This window comes from Carcharhinus amblyrhynchos, chromosome 4, assembly GCF_965287045.1.
Source record: "Carcharhinus amblyrhynchos chromosome 4, sCarAmb.v2.hapA, whole genome shotgun sequence".
NCBI lineage: Eukaryota > Metazoa > Chordata > Chondrichthyes > Carcharhiniformes > Carcharhinidae > Carcharhinus > Carcharhinus amblyrhynchos.
In genome coordinates, this window is record NC_137327.1 from 106,099,548 (window position 1) to 106,114,212 (window position 14,665).

At 42.2% G+C, this 14,665-nt stretch overlaps 1 protein-coding gene across 1 annotated transcript in view; it reads left to right on the top strand.

Moving 5' to 3' along the window:
- pcdh11 (protocadherin 11) overlaps nucleotides 1-14,665 on the top strand; it is a 633,690-nt gene that overhangs the window by 563,889 nt on the left and 55,136 nt on the right. The window lies entirely within an intron of this gene.

The window sequence follows — 14,665 nt, forward strand, 5'->3', positions numbered from 1 at the left end:
AGAGGAAAAGTATGTCCATTTATATGTTTGCTTTTCACAGTTGTAATGATTCTGAACTCCTGGTACTGGTCTGCTGTTACAAGGCACACGTCATCCATTCCCCTTCCAAAATAGTTGAATTGTTATGTTCCCAGACTTGTTTCCTTTAAATATATAGATTTAGAGCTTGCTAAAGAACATTTTAAGGTGACTTAAAGAGACAGTATCCTTTAGCCAAGCAAGGTTGTTCGACACAATGTCAAAAAAGATTGAATCTGTCCGGCATGTGGTATCTTATTAAAGTCCTTAAGCCTTTAGGCTAAACATCATGTACTTTCTGTAAAAAAAATTGTTTAAATCTTGCAACCACTGAAATAAAAGAGAGCGAGAGAGAGAGTTTCTGCAGTAACGCTGAATCCTAGAAACAAGAACTACCTTAGCACAAATTTGTGTACTTGAAGTAGAATTGCACTTGGAATGGAGGTTTTCTATAACCTAGTAAACTAATTGGAATTGTGCACAGGAATTTGGTGTTTGAGCTATGTTATTTGTCAGTGGTGATTTAAGATGCTTTGCACATATGTCATTTAGAGTAGTGATAGATCGTAATGTTAAAATCCGAGGTCTTTAGCCTAACAAGGAATACTGTCTCTTTATGACAACAAATGTATGCTTTGAACCAGGATTTTAGATGCATCAGATATTTGACAATTGATCTGATATTTTGCCTGCCTTTAAAAATGGAAGTCTGCTGCTATTTTGTTCTGTGACTGGATTCACTGTTCCATGAGAGTCATTTGTAATTAAGTCAGCTGAAGTGGCTCGAATGTCGGTGAAATCACAAAACAAAACTGCAGTGAAAATGAGCTGAAGTTGACCAGACTGAAGCATTGTCATGTATGATGACTGATGTGCCTTAACACCTTCTGGTTTGAACGCGAGTTGTGTGTCAGTGAACAGTGCCCCCCGCTCTCCTCATTAAATGTCACTGTCAGTTTATCGGAACTGCTCTTATGAAGAGGAAATTTATTATGCTGGAGCTGTCATGCTGTATCTCGTTTTGTATCCAGCTGCATTTTAGGAGTTTTCTGTGACATTTTGATTGTAGTTGGACTTGTTTTCTCTAGTTTGTTTTCACTTTGTAGCACCATACATTGTGTCCTTTCAAGTTGACAGCACCAGAGCAAAGTCTCTTTTGCTTGCTGTTTCCATGTCAACACGTTAACAAACCTGTTTACTGTCTGAAAGGGGCACTAACCTCAAGCAGTGAAGCCATTCTTTTATTGCCTTGATCATTTTACTATCTCTCTAGCTATTGCCAGTGTATTTATTCCTCTGGCCTAAGCTTTTTGCCTTAAATTTATTAATCAGCTTATCTCCCCTTCTCCTATATTAAAGACCACAAATGAATGATGTCCGTAAAGATTCCCTTTTCTAGTATATACCCTCTTTGATGTTTTCAGTAGATTTTGAGTAATTATACTAATATAACGACAGCAGCATAATGGATAATTACAGTCTACCACTTGTTCATTGCAACCAGCAGGAAACAAGATATTATTTTAAGAGATCAGAGGATATTAAACCTTTATGATATTGCATTCTGACAGCATTATCTGTCTCATCAACTGTGTGATCTTTCAAGCAGAAGGATATGGGTTTCTGCTTTAATGGCAAGCTTTGACCTGGCTTCGCGACCATTATTAGGTTGAAATGTTACAGGTCAGTGTCCAAATAAAAAGTAATTGTTCACAGTCCCATCAGAAGAACAAAGATACCATTGCAATGATTTCAAAGAATGAGTGATGTTTTCAGCTCCTTCGCCAACATTTTCCAAACCACTTACTCCAGTTAAGCAAGAATTGACATTTTGTGCCTTTTTAAACTGGATAAAGCACCATGATTTTTAATTTAATTCTTAATCATTTCCTCAAATAATCCTAACTTGAAAAATTATCGTTTTCCAATTCTCTTCAATTACAATGATATAATAAACCCTAAATTGCCCCATATTAGTTTACCTTTAGTCAGCCACGTAAGTCTAACCAGGATCACATGTTGCTGTAAGATAAGGAGCCTGTGGTCCAAATCAATATGCAAGCCTGAGAAAAGTCGTGCAGCCATGTTGTTTTAAATATCTGCAGACTTAAAAATGAGACTAAAATCTTAGGATACAGAGCAGTTCAACACAAAGATGCGCTAAAATAATTTTGCCAGTAAGACATTTCTACCCAGAACAAAATGAATCAGGAATCTCATCACCTTGTTGATCTTCTATCGATGTCACTCTTCACTAATTAATGAAAAAAACTGCAGGCCATTTTGATTCTAAAATTAATTTTTACAGGTTCACAGTCAGTGCAATGAGAAGTCAAACTCCTTTTTATTTAAAAATTGAAGTACCATTAAAATGATAGCAGCAATATCTCCAGGAGCCATTTCCATCTTCCTCAGTAATCTCACCAGAATGTTTCATTACAACCAAATTTTCAGCTCCAATTACTGCAATGAAAAGCCAAGTTAACTAGAAATAAGAAATTTTCAGTGCTTAAGAAAGAGCAATAATTTTGTCGGTTTGTTATAATCTTTAACTTTAAAGTTGGAATCAAAAACCGGCACTTGTTCAGCTTCTGGTCATGTTTTCAAGAATGTGGTTTTCCATTATTCCCTGCAAGTAATTTCTCCCCAGCACTCTGGTTTGATGAGGTGCTGGAGCTATTACAAATCTCCTAGTATCTATATTTCAAAGGCAAACAAATTGCAATGAAAGTGATGAAGAAGGAATGCTGTAGGCAAAGCAGAGAGCCCTTCAAGTGGCGTCAGCAGTTGACAATTCAACTGGTGACCGACGCAATCACTCGATTTTATTTTATTGAATTGTGTAGAAATTTGCAGCAAAGAAGCAGCTCATTTGTCTGTGCGGAGTTTGCACATTCTCCCCGGGTCTGTGTGGGTTTCCTCCGGGTGCTTCAGTTTCCTCCCACAGGCCAAAGATGTGTGGGTCAGGTGGATTGGCCAAGCTAAATTGCCCCTTAGTGTCCCAGGATGCGTAGGTTAGGGGGATTAGTGGGTAAATATGTAGGAACACGGGGTTAGGGCCTGGGTGGGATTGTTGTCAGTGCAGACTCGATGGGCTGAATGGCCTCTTTCTGCACTGTAGGGTTTCTATGTTTTCTATGGTTTCTATCTGGCTCAATGGGCCTTTTTCGATGTTTGCGCTCCACGTGAACTTCCTCCCACCTCACATTTGGTGCGAATACTGCTCAGAGATAAATGGCTGTGAAGCAATGTGCAAAGGATGTGGCATGCAGAACATGAGCCCTGCACCTAAACTGCTTGATTTGATTTGATATTGTCACATGGATTAGGATACAGTGAAAAATATTGTTTCTTGCGCACTACACAGACAAAATATACCATTCACAGAGTACATAGCAGAGAAGAAAAACAGGGCTCAGAATATAGTGTTACAGTATTAGGTGTAGAAAAAGATCAGTTTAATATATGGTAGGCCCATTATAAAGTGTCATGGCAGCAGGGAATAAGACGTTCTTGATTTAGTTAGTACATGATCCCTGACTTTTGTATCTTTATCCTGACAGAAGAAGGTGGAAGAGAATGTGTCTAGGATGTGTGGGATCCTTGATTATACTGGCTGCTTTCCTGAGGGAATGGGAAGTGTATGCGAGGCAGTAGATGGGAGGCTGGTTTGCGCGATGGACTGGGCGATGTTCACAACCCTCTGAAGTTTCTTGTGGCCTTGGTCTGATCAGGAGTCATACCAAGCTATGATACATTTGAAAAGGATGCTTTCTAAGGTGCATATGTAAAAATCAGTGAGAGACATGGCGGATAGGCCAAATTTCCTTAGCCCCCTGAGAAAGTAGAGGCATTGGTGGACTTCTTAACTATAGTATCAGCGTGGAGGGACCAGAACAGGCCATTGGTGATCTTGCTTCCTAGAAACTTGAAGCTCTCAACCATTTCCACTTCATCACTGTTGATGTAGATAGGGGGATCCCAGCCAAAATTGTAAGTCTAAGCTATTGTTAAAGGCTTCTACAGGTATGGAAGATGATGTCCTATTGTGGGCTTTATAAAAGCTCCCAATAGCATTATTTGAAAATTGGCTTATACCATATTTTTTCCCATTCTGGATCCATTATCTATTTTTCTTCTATTTGGGTAATGCATCTTGAAAATTGAGATTATAACAAACTGGCAAAATTAGTGCTCTTTCTCAAATAGTGAAAGTTTCATATTGTATTGCCTTAAGGCAGCTGGTAGAATCTGAAGAAATTATTAATCAGAAATTCAATATGGATGTGGTGTGAAATGTGAGTAGGTCATAACTAAACTGTGCACCATTACATCACATAACCAGTTAATGTTTGTCAAGGCAATATGGGCTACTTAGTAAGTCTTCTGAAATAGAAGTTTATAAAATATTAACAGTGACAGGGTGGTGCACTGCATTGATGTGGCAATGTTCTGTACCCAGACTGACACCACATAGAGACAAAGAAGCATTGTCCATAGGATGAATTTATACTTTGTACTCTGTCAGCAATGTAGTTGACTCCTAATATTTCTTTGAAATGATCTTGCAAGTCACTCAATTCAAGGGCAGTTTCAGATGAGCAACAAACGCTGGCTTTGCCAGTGATGCTCACATCCCATGAAAGAAGGAAGAAACAAAATGAACATACTATTAGAGATTACAGTTTAGCATTTTGAATTGTATGGGAAGGAGATTTGGGGCACAGTAGCTAAACTTGCCCTGACATGTTGCCTAAATGTGGCATTAACTCCAGCAACCTGTCATAGAATGATGCAGCAGACATTCGGCCCATTATATCTGTGTTGACTCATTGCAAGGACTACCAATTAAACCCACTCTGCTGCTCTTCCCCACAGTCCTACAAACATTTCCTTTTTCATGCAAAAATCTAGTTATCTTTTGGAAGTTTTCAGTGGTCCATTTGTTTTATCCCATAAGGTAAAGGCAAAAGAAGAAAACATTTAAAATGCCCAAATTCACTTTGTTTCCCCACTATCAGTGGTTGTGCTTTCAGAAGTCTGGGTCCACACTCTGGAATTTATATTCTAAGCCCCTGTGGCTTTTTGCCTTTCTCTGTTTCCTTACGGCACTCTTAAAACTTGCATCTTTGACCAAGTTGATCACCTCTCTACTACTCTGCCTGTGATCAGTCGGGGGAAAGGGGGTCCGCTGCCAGTCTGCCTATGATTAGCAGGGGGGTGGGGGGATAGTGGTGGGGAGTGGGGAGGTGGGAAGGTCTGAGATCGATGGGGAGTAAGGGGGGAGGGGCCTGTGATCGATCTGGGTGGCGGAGGGGGAGGGGGATAAGGGAGTCAGTAATATTGTGGCGGGGGGCAGGGGTGATGGTGCAATGTGTGTGGGGACCCAGGAGAGGCATTATCCGGCCCCAAGAGGGAAGCGTTAACAGTAGAAGGCTCTGGCTACACACTCCCAAATTTTTGAAGAGTTGCGCATATTACATCCTTGTTCAACAGATGAGAGAGAGGTAACCCTGGTAACTTCAAGCCAGTCATTCTAATATTGGTGGTGGTGAAGCTGTTGGAGGCAATCAGAGTCAAGAGTCAAAATCTTGACAGACCAGTGGTGGGCCTTTACCCACTCGAGGCCTAAGGTTGTCACAAGATTGTAGACCACAGGTGAGTGATGATTGGTGGGGGGTTCACAGGAGGAGGGGGTGATCAGCAGCATGGACAGTGGGACCCACTTCTGATGTTGAGTCCCTCGATCAGACACTGTATGCATTTGAACAAGGAACACCCCTGCCATTCCGCAAGCAGCAACACACAAGGTTGCTTGTTGCGCTCCTGTTTCTAGGTTACGACTGGTAATGGTGGGATGAGTTCCTTGGTAAGCCTTGATTGGCCATGTAAGGGCCTCAATTGCTGACAAAACAAGAAGTGCCTTTTCACCACAGACTTAATCAGGGTGGAGGTGGATGTGTGATACGGTTCACACACGGGAGAGCGGAGGATTTTGGCCAAGGTTAATTGTCACTTGAAAAAATACTAATTAACAAATGAAAGCTAGGATAGTTGGACTTGTTAAAGTAAATCTATTTTTGACTAACTTGATTAAATGTTTTGATGAAGTAATGGAAAGAGTTAATCAAGGTAGTATAGTTATGTTGTGTCTGTGGGCTTTCAAAAGGGATTTGGCAGTGTTGTACAATAGACTTGATGACAATATTCCAGCACAAAGGACTTAAAGTGGGAATGACTACATGGATATAAAATATGCTACAGAAATCAGAGAATAATGCAAAACTGAAATACCGCAGATGCTGGCTATCTGAAATAAAAGCAGAAGATGGCTGAGAATACTCAGCAGATCGTGGCAATGTCTGTGAACAGCAAACCAGAGTTAAAGAAGTCTTGTTGTCGGACACTTGATGCCCAATTGAGGGACCTGGTATTGGAAAAGGAGGGTTTGCTGAAAGCCACTCTCACTCGCCCTTATCTCCAACCCTACAACCCTCTTTTCCCACAACTCCCTCCCAACAAACCATATCCCACAATCTCACCTTTGTCCAGAGAGCCAATGGCGATCCTTGTGCTGGGCCTAGGAGCATTGCAACAACAGCCATTACTACCAGTAGTATTACTCAGTATTGGAAAGCTACCAGCCTCTAATTGGCTGGTAGCTCTCCAGGATTTCTGCCTGACTGTAGCTTTGATTGATGGTCCAAAACAGGCCAGAATTTAAATCAGATCAGGCAGCCCTCATGGTAGCTATAGTGGAATGGGGATTCAAACCGGTTCTCCAACTTTTGCTTGGAGTCCCTCATTACTAGTGCTAAATCCTGGCCAATGTTTCACATCAATGTATGTACTGGCAGTTCCTTGTATTTGTTTAGTCTGGCTGGAGGTATACTGATGGAGCACCCCAGGAACAGGTATTAGAGCCGCTGATATAAATCAGCACTTGGACTTAGGTGTACAAGACACAACTTCAAAGGTTGCAATTGATACAAAACTCAGTAAGTAGGAGGCTATGAGGAGGATAGTAACAGAATTCAGGAGGCTATAGTCAGAATGGTGAAATGGACAGACACATGGCTGATGCAATTCAACACTGTAAGATGTGAATTGATCCATTTAATAGGAAGAATGTAAACTAAATTGTACAATTATAAAGGAGATTCAGGGACCAGACAGTACACATTCTGTTTGAATGTGGCAGGCTAAGTTGAGAAAGTGGTTTTAAAAAGTACATTATCCTTGGTTTTATGGATGAAGGCATAATGCAGAAAAATGAGGCAGTTATGCTAAACCTTTGTATATCACTGATAAAGTCCCAGTTGGAGAATGGTGTCCAATTCTGTACAAGATACTTTAGGAAGGATGTGAGGAGAAAATGGTATCAAGAACCAAACTTCTCAGTTATGTGAAGAGACTATATAAAACTGGGTTATACTGCTTCGGGCAGCAAAGGTTAATAGAGGTGTACCAAATCATGAACGGTTTTAATAGAGTAAATAAGGAAAACTATGTCCAGTGGCAGAAATGTTGGCAATAACAGGACACAGATTTACAGTAATTGACAAAAGAACCAGAGGTAGCATGTGGAAACATTTTTTTGTACAAAAACTAGTTGTGATCTGGAATGCACTGCCTGAAAAAGTGGTGGAAGCAAATTCAATTATAACTTTCCAATGTGAATTGAATAAACACTTGACAGGACAAGGAAATTGGACTATGGGGAAAGACCGGGGAATAGAACTAATTCAATAGCTCTTTCAAGGAATCGGGAAAAAAACAATATGGGCAGAATGAGCTCCTTCTGTCCTGTACCATTCTTTGAAGTCAGCTGATATTGCCACTCTTTAGCTTGTAAAAAGCATGCTGCAGTATTCAAGTTTATGTCATGATGACATTGAAAGTCTTTGAACGAAAAGCATTTTAAGAAAAACATATCAATCTACTTGCAAATTAATCTGATACAAGAGCCATTCTGGTTTGTTCTAGACCCATAGGGCGACATGCTGGCACAGTGGTTAGCACTGCTATCTCACAGTCCCAGGGGCATGGGTTTGATTCCCGGTTTGGGTCACTGTTTGTGTGGGGTTTACACATTCTTCCTGTGCCTGCGTGTGTTTCGTCCGAGTGCTCCGGTTTCCTCCCACAGTCCAAAGATGTGCAGGTTAGGTGCATTGTCCAAGTTAAACTCTTCCTCAGTGTACCCAAACAGATGCTGGAGTGTGGCGACTGGAGGATTTTCACCTCATTACTATGTGAATGTAAGACTACTTACGAATAATAATTAAACTTTACTTTAGACCCACACCCTACTGCTGCAAGGCAGGGTTTAGCTAATCTGCTTAAATTGTAGCTTTTTGCAGTTGCTCTGCAATGACTTAGCAAAACACAGGCCACGTGCTCCGCCACTATGGCCAGTGAGAACGGTGAATTAGACACTCAGTTAAATTCCCATTCACTGCCGCAGGACCGGGGAATTCCAGCCACAGGCAAGGTCAGAGGATTCTGGCCACAAACTGTGGAATGGATCTGTTCTATAGCGCAACAACTATTTCATTTTTGTGAGCAGGTAGATAAAAGGCAAAATAAGGATGCTGAAAAATAGAAGTAAGAATAGTAAATGTTAGAAATGTGTGTGACAGGCCAATCAGCTGTTGAAGAGTTCCTCACAAGTCTGTTTTTTTTGTTTCTCTTGATGCACTGCACCGTTTCAAACACTTCCAGTTTTAATGCAAGTTCACCTCCCCCATCCCCCTCAACGTGTCACTGCACCTCAAGTAGACATGAGCCGATGATTCAAGAAACTCTTTCTTTCACATTCTGGTTGCATGTACAAATGAGCAGTCTTGCATAAGCCCTTTATATTCACTTGGGAAGTCACATTTGTTTACTGGTGCACAGGGAGAAAACAAAAGAGGATGGAATGGAAAGGTTTTGTATGAAAAATGAATATTTATCAAATAGTCAAATATTTAGCAAATAATCACTCAATTATTGTTAAATGAAAAATCTGAATGTGTCAGAAACATAGGGTCTGATTTTACCATCGCATTATGCCCACCTCTGCGCCAGTTCCTCCTTTATCAGGCCCGAAAAGACTACAGTCGGGACCGTGACCAAAACAGGTGCGGTGGCCACTTAAATGCATTCGCATGTATTTAAATTGACTTAATGGGTTGCATGTTCAACCTTAATGACACTTCGCCCTTTACCACATGTTCACCCAACCAGAATTGACGCAAAACAGGCATGATCCACAAAAGTCTGATTTGAGCGCTCCAGTTAGTGAAGAGTTAAGTGCCTCCTCACTCTCACGGCTCTCTGCTTGAGATCGGTGAGGGGCAAGGGGGCGAGGAGGGGGTGAATGGGAAGGGAGAGTCTGCTGTCACTCGGTCTGAGATCAGTGGGGGGGGAGGGAGGTCCGAGGCCACTCTGTCTGAGATCAGTGAAGGGAAAGAGGGGGTCTGCTGTCACTCTGCCTGAGATCAGTGGGGGGGGGCAAGGGGGAACCTGTGATTTGGGTAATGGAGGGGTCAGAGGGTAAGACAGTCAGCAATGTTGGGGAGGGTGGGGCAATGTCTATGGAATCCGGGGGAGGCATTATCCAGCCCGGGAGGGATGTGGCAGGGGAGCAGCATTCTATCTTTTTTTCTGCGCATGTGCAGTTGGAGGCACCGAACAGAGCTGCAGGGTTTCTGGCACATTAAGCCCTGCCCACAAGCTTATGCAGCACTATTTCGAATTACTAATATTTTTACAGGCAGAGTGCATATGGCGGTGGCGGGGGTGGGGGGGGGGGGGGGGGGGGGCGGGCACCTGAGAAGAACGGATCTAAAAGTTGGACTTGAAACACTCCCAGATTCAAGGGTGCCCAGCACTTAGAATCAAAATGGTAAAATAGAGCCTATATATCAACTCAGAACATTTTAACTGTATGTGAGGGTAGAAATAAAGGGACAACAGGGAACATTTTTTAAGGCTGCATTTATAACTAGGACAAAGAAAATGGAAAGAAAGACCTGTAGTTTTGAAGAGTAGTCATGAATGTAATGTTGGAAAACATGTGGACAATATAGTCTTCAAACAAAAGTGCATCTTTATTTCGTAGATTTTCTCATATTTTCATCAAATCTCTTCAGGAGAGTAATGGTTCCATGGGTACCTCAAGCAATCATTTATAATTCATGTGTGAGTTTAAATAGGGAGCATCAAACCACTTGTTGAATCCTTGGAAAAGTTATAATTCAGTCTTGAAGGTGCAATGAAGTTAGCTATGGAATTCTTACCATCCCCTGCATTGAGTAAATTTAAGGAGGAAGTAGACAAATTCTTCATTGGGAATGGATTGAAGGATTATGGGGAGAAGGCAGGAAAATGGGGATGAGGAGCGTATCAGCCATGATTGAATGGCAGAGTGGATTTTATGGGTCAAATGGCCAAATTCCACTCCTCTATCGTATTAACTGATGAACCTAGATGCATCTGCTCGCTATGTTACAGTTGCATGATAGGGAGACCAGCCTTTTTCTTTGTGCAACCTTTTTAATAGTTCCTTCAACAAGAAAAATACCTTCCTTCCTTCCTCAGCCATTGAACGTGCTTTCAGATGATATTTTTAGAATATGTCCCACTAACTTAACAGTGGGGCAGATGTTAATTTTTCTTGACTCATTCGTTTGGCTACAAAGTCCAATGACATAGAGTCTGAAACAAAAAAAAACTTTCCTATAAATACCGACCAGCAGAAACCTTTATCAGCTAATTATTGGCGTTGCTGCACAATCAGCTGGGCAGTTTTTCTCCCTCTATTGCTGCAACCTACATAGCAGCTCAGGAGCAATATTTTGCAAGCTGACTGTTCTAGGAACTGTTAAGTGTCTTAAAGCCTCCGTAAAGCATGTTGATGGTTTTGTTGTAAAAATGGCAGAAAACATTTCTAATCAACGGCTTGTGAAAATAATACAAATGTTATTAATAAATCACGAGAAGGCATAAATATCCGAGTCATTATGCCTTCCTGACAGAGAGTATAAGTCAAACTAAGGAGATTCTGTGAAGCTGTAAACTTGGATCAACTGGGGCAGCATGTGGCACAGCGGGGCGGCACGATGGCACAGTGGTTAGCACTGCTGCCCCACAGCACCAGGGTCCCAGGTTTGATCCCCGGCTTGGGTCGCTGTCTGTGTGGAGTTTGAATGATCTCCCTGTGTCTGCATGGGTTTCCTCCGGGTGCTCCGGTTTCCTCCCACACTCCAAAAATGTGCGGGTTAAGTTGGTCAACCATGCTAAATTGACCCTAGTTTCAGGGGATTAACAGGATAAATATGTATGTTTACGGGCAGTTACAGGGCTAGGGTGGGATTGTTGTCGGTGCAGGCTAAAGGGGCCGAATGGCCTCCTGTACTGTAGGGATTCCAGGATTCTATGATTGAATAAAATGAACTTCAAATTGTAACTTCATGGTCAGCTATGATTTGATGTGCCAGCAAAAGCTTTCTGGTAAACCCAGTGGGCTCGTGAAGGGGTTAAAGTACAGCTAGAAAAGCTGCATTCTGGAGGAGGTGATAGGAATGGATCTGACAGCCTTGTGTTTGCAAAACGGAGGAGTAGCTCATGAACTTAAGCTTTATCATTGCTTCCTTGCAACTGGGTCATTATCCTGCATGGGTCTGTAATAAATTGTCGGATTTTCTACTCAGCCGAAATGATAGGATGAAAATTGAACTGCACAGTTTGAGTTAGCCTTTGAGAGACATAACTGAATTCCCCCCCACACACACACACATACACGAGTGCTTAATGATAGATGGTACCTGTACCCAGGTGAAGAGCTGGCAGTTACATTTGAGATGAAAACTGTTAGCCCAAACGTTTATCTGCTGTCTCCTTCCCAATTTGTGGTCACCAAGGTCAAGCCAATGAAGCCTCAATTGCAGGAATCTGTCTGTGGCAGTAATGCTTAAGCTAAAATGGTTTTGCTGAAAACCTCTTTCCGGTGTCATTAGGGAGAAAGTGCAGTAATAAGCACAGGCTGCTGGACGACAGCATGCATTAAGCTTCAGATATGTCACATTCTCTAATGTGCAGAGGGAATTGTGTGTCGGGTGCTTTTATTGATATCCTCCCAAATATATACAGTTATACCAAGGTTTCTCCTGCTGTGGAGAGAACCCTGAGGAGAACTTAAGAGTTTTTGTGAAATGAATATTATGGTCAATAGCAACACCTTGCACATTAATAACATGGTCCGATCTGGTTCAGTTAAATCCATTACTTTCTTGCAAAACAGTTTAATAACCAATATCCATGCATCATGTGCTCCTGTAGGCTATATCAATATTGTTTTTAAAAAGCATACTCTCGAGACAGAAAGACACAAGGACATACAATTTTTACTCTGACTGATGTAACATGAGGAAACTCCAATAAATCTGTGTAGGCACTTACAGTTATCATCAGAAAGGTTGATTTTTTTTTACTGTCTTGCTGGAGTGTCTAAATACAAATAGAAATGATTATCAATTATAAATAAATTTTATTTAAGGATATGTTAACAGTGTCTCCAACCAATGCAGTTTGGCCATGCAAGATGGCTGGTGCTACCCATCTGTAAGAAGTCTCACAACACCAGGTTAAAGTCCAACAGGTTTATTTGGTAGCACAAGCCACTAGCTTTCGGAGTGCTGCTCCTTCATCACCTGTTGGACTTTAACCTGGTGTTGCGAAACTTCTTACTGTGCTTACCCCAGTCCAACGCCGGCATCTCCACATCATACCCATCTGCACATGCGCACTGTTCTCATGTGACAAAATCCAGTGACATCACTGCAGGAACCTGCAGCTTGGAACCCAGAGTGACAGAAGTGTGAAGAATGAGGAGTCAGTATAGCCTAGAACTCACAATAACCCACAATCCATTTGCCTCACAGGGAAAGTGGATAGATTTTGAAACACTGGGGAGGATTTTCTGGCCTCCCTGCACCATGTTTCCCACAGTGGTAGGCAGCACGCCATTTGCCAGCACAGGGTCTTCTGGTCCCACCGTTAGCAATGGGATTTTTCGTTGATTAGACCCCACACTGCCAGGAAAACCATGGTAGGGGTGAGCTGTCAATGGAACCAGAAGATCCCGCCAGCGTGACCACCTGGAAGATTCCAGCCATTGACAATCCTGACTGTAATAAAACATCCTACACAAGAAAAAAATTATTAGTTTCCCTTCCACAAATTTTTCCCTTATAACTCCCTGTAAAAAAGCGTTTCCAAAATCCATCACTGTCCGGGAAAGAAATTCACAATGTCCTCCTACTGTCAGGGGAAGCGATGACTGTGAATGAACCCTGCTGCTGCACATTGCCCTTTGTACAAGTGGCAGCCGCTTACCATCAGCATTCATAGAATCCCTACAGAATAGAAGGCGGGTATTTGGCCCATCAAATCTGCACCGACCACAATCCCACCTGTAATCCCACATACTTATCCTGCTAATCCCCTGACACTCGGGCCAATTTAGCATGGCCAATCAACCTCACCTGCACACCTTTGGACTGTGGGAGGAAACCAGAGCGCCCGGAGGAAACCCATGCAGACACGGGGAGAATGTGCAAACTCCACACAGAGGTGTGACTCGAGGCTGGAATTGAACCCGGGTCCCTGGCACTGTGCGGCAGCAGTCCTAACCACTGCACCACCATGCCGCCCATACAATTGCCAGTAGTATTGGAGGCACATGAGACTTAAATTTTAAGCTGCAGTTTTTCTTTACCAAGTACTCGGAATGGACTTGTTTGGTCAGATAATGATGTAATCCGGTTTAGACCAATTTGTTTTTTGTGCATCAATGATTTAACAAATATTTGGTCATGACACACTCCTGGCCCATTCTTGTTGAATACTGATACATTAATCCAGAACTTGCCGTATCCCTCGCCAAACTGCTCCAGCACAAAACTGGTGCAGAAAATTGTCCAAGTATGCCCTGTACACAAAACTGACGAAATCCAACCCAACCAATTACCGACCCATCAGTCTATTTTTGATCATCAGTAAAGTGATGGAAAGGGTCATCAACAGTGCTACCAAGCGTTGCTTACTCAGAAATAACCTGCTCACCGATGCTCAGTTTAGGTCCCACCAGGATTACTCAGCTCCTGACCTCATTACTGCCTTGCTCCAAACATAGACAAAAGAGCTGAACTCAATAGGTGAGGGTGATTGCCCCTGACATCAAGAAATAATTTGATGGAATTTGGCAGCAAGGTGCCCCAGCAAAACTGGGGTCATTGGAAATCAGGAAATATTCTGCGCTAGTTGGAATCATTTTGCGCATAAAAGGAGATGGTTGTGGTTGTTAAACATCAATATTCTCAGTTCCAGAATGCTTTGCAACAGTACTTCAGGTTAACATCCTGGGCCTCACCACCTTCAGCTGCTTTCTTCTATCATAAGGTCAAAAGTGAGGATGTTTGCTGATGATTGCACAAAGATTAGCACCATGTGTGGTTCCTCAGATACAGAATCAGTTGATGCCCAAGACCTGGACAATATCCAGACTTGGACTGACAAGTGGCAAATGACATTCACACCAAAAGAATGCCAGGCAACGACCATCTCCAATAAAAGAAAAACTAACCATTGCCTTTTGACATTC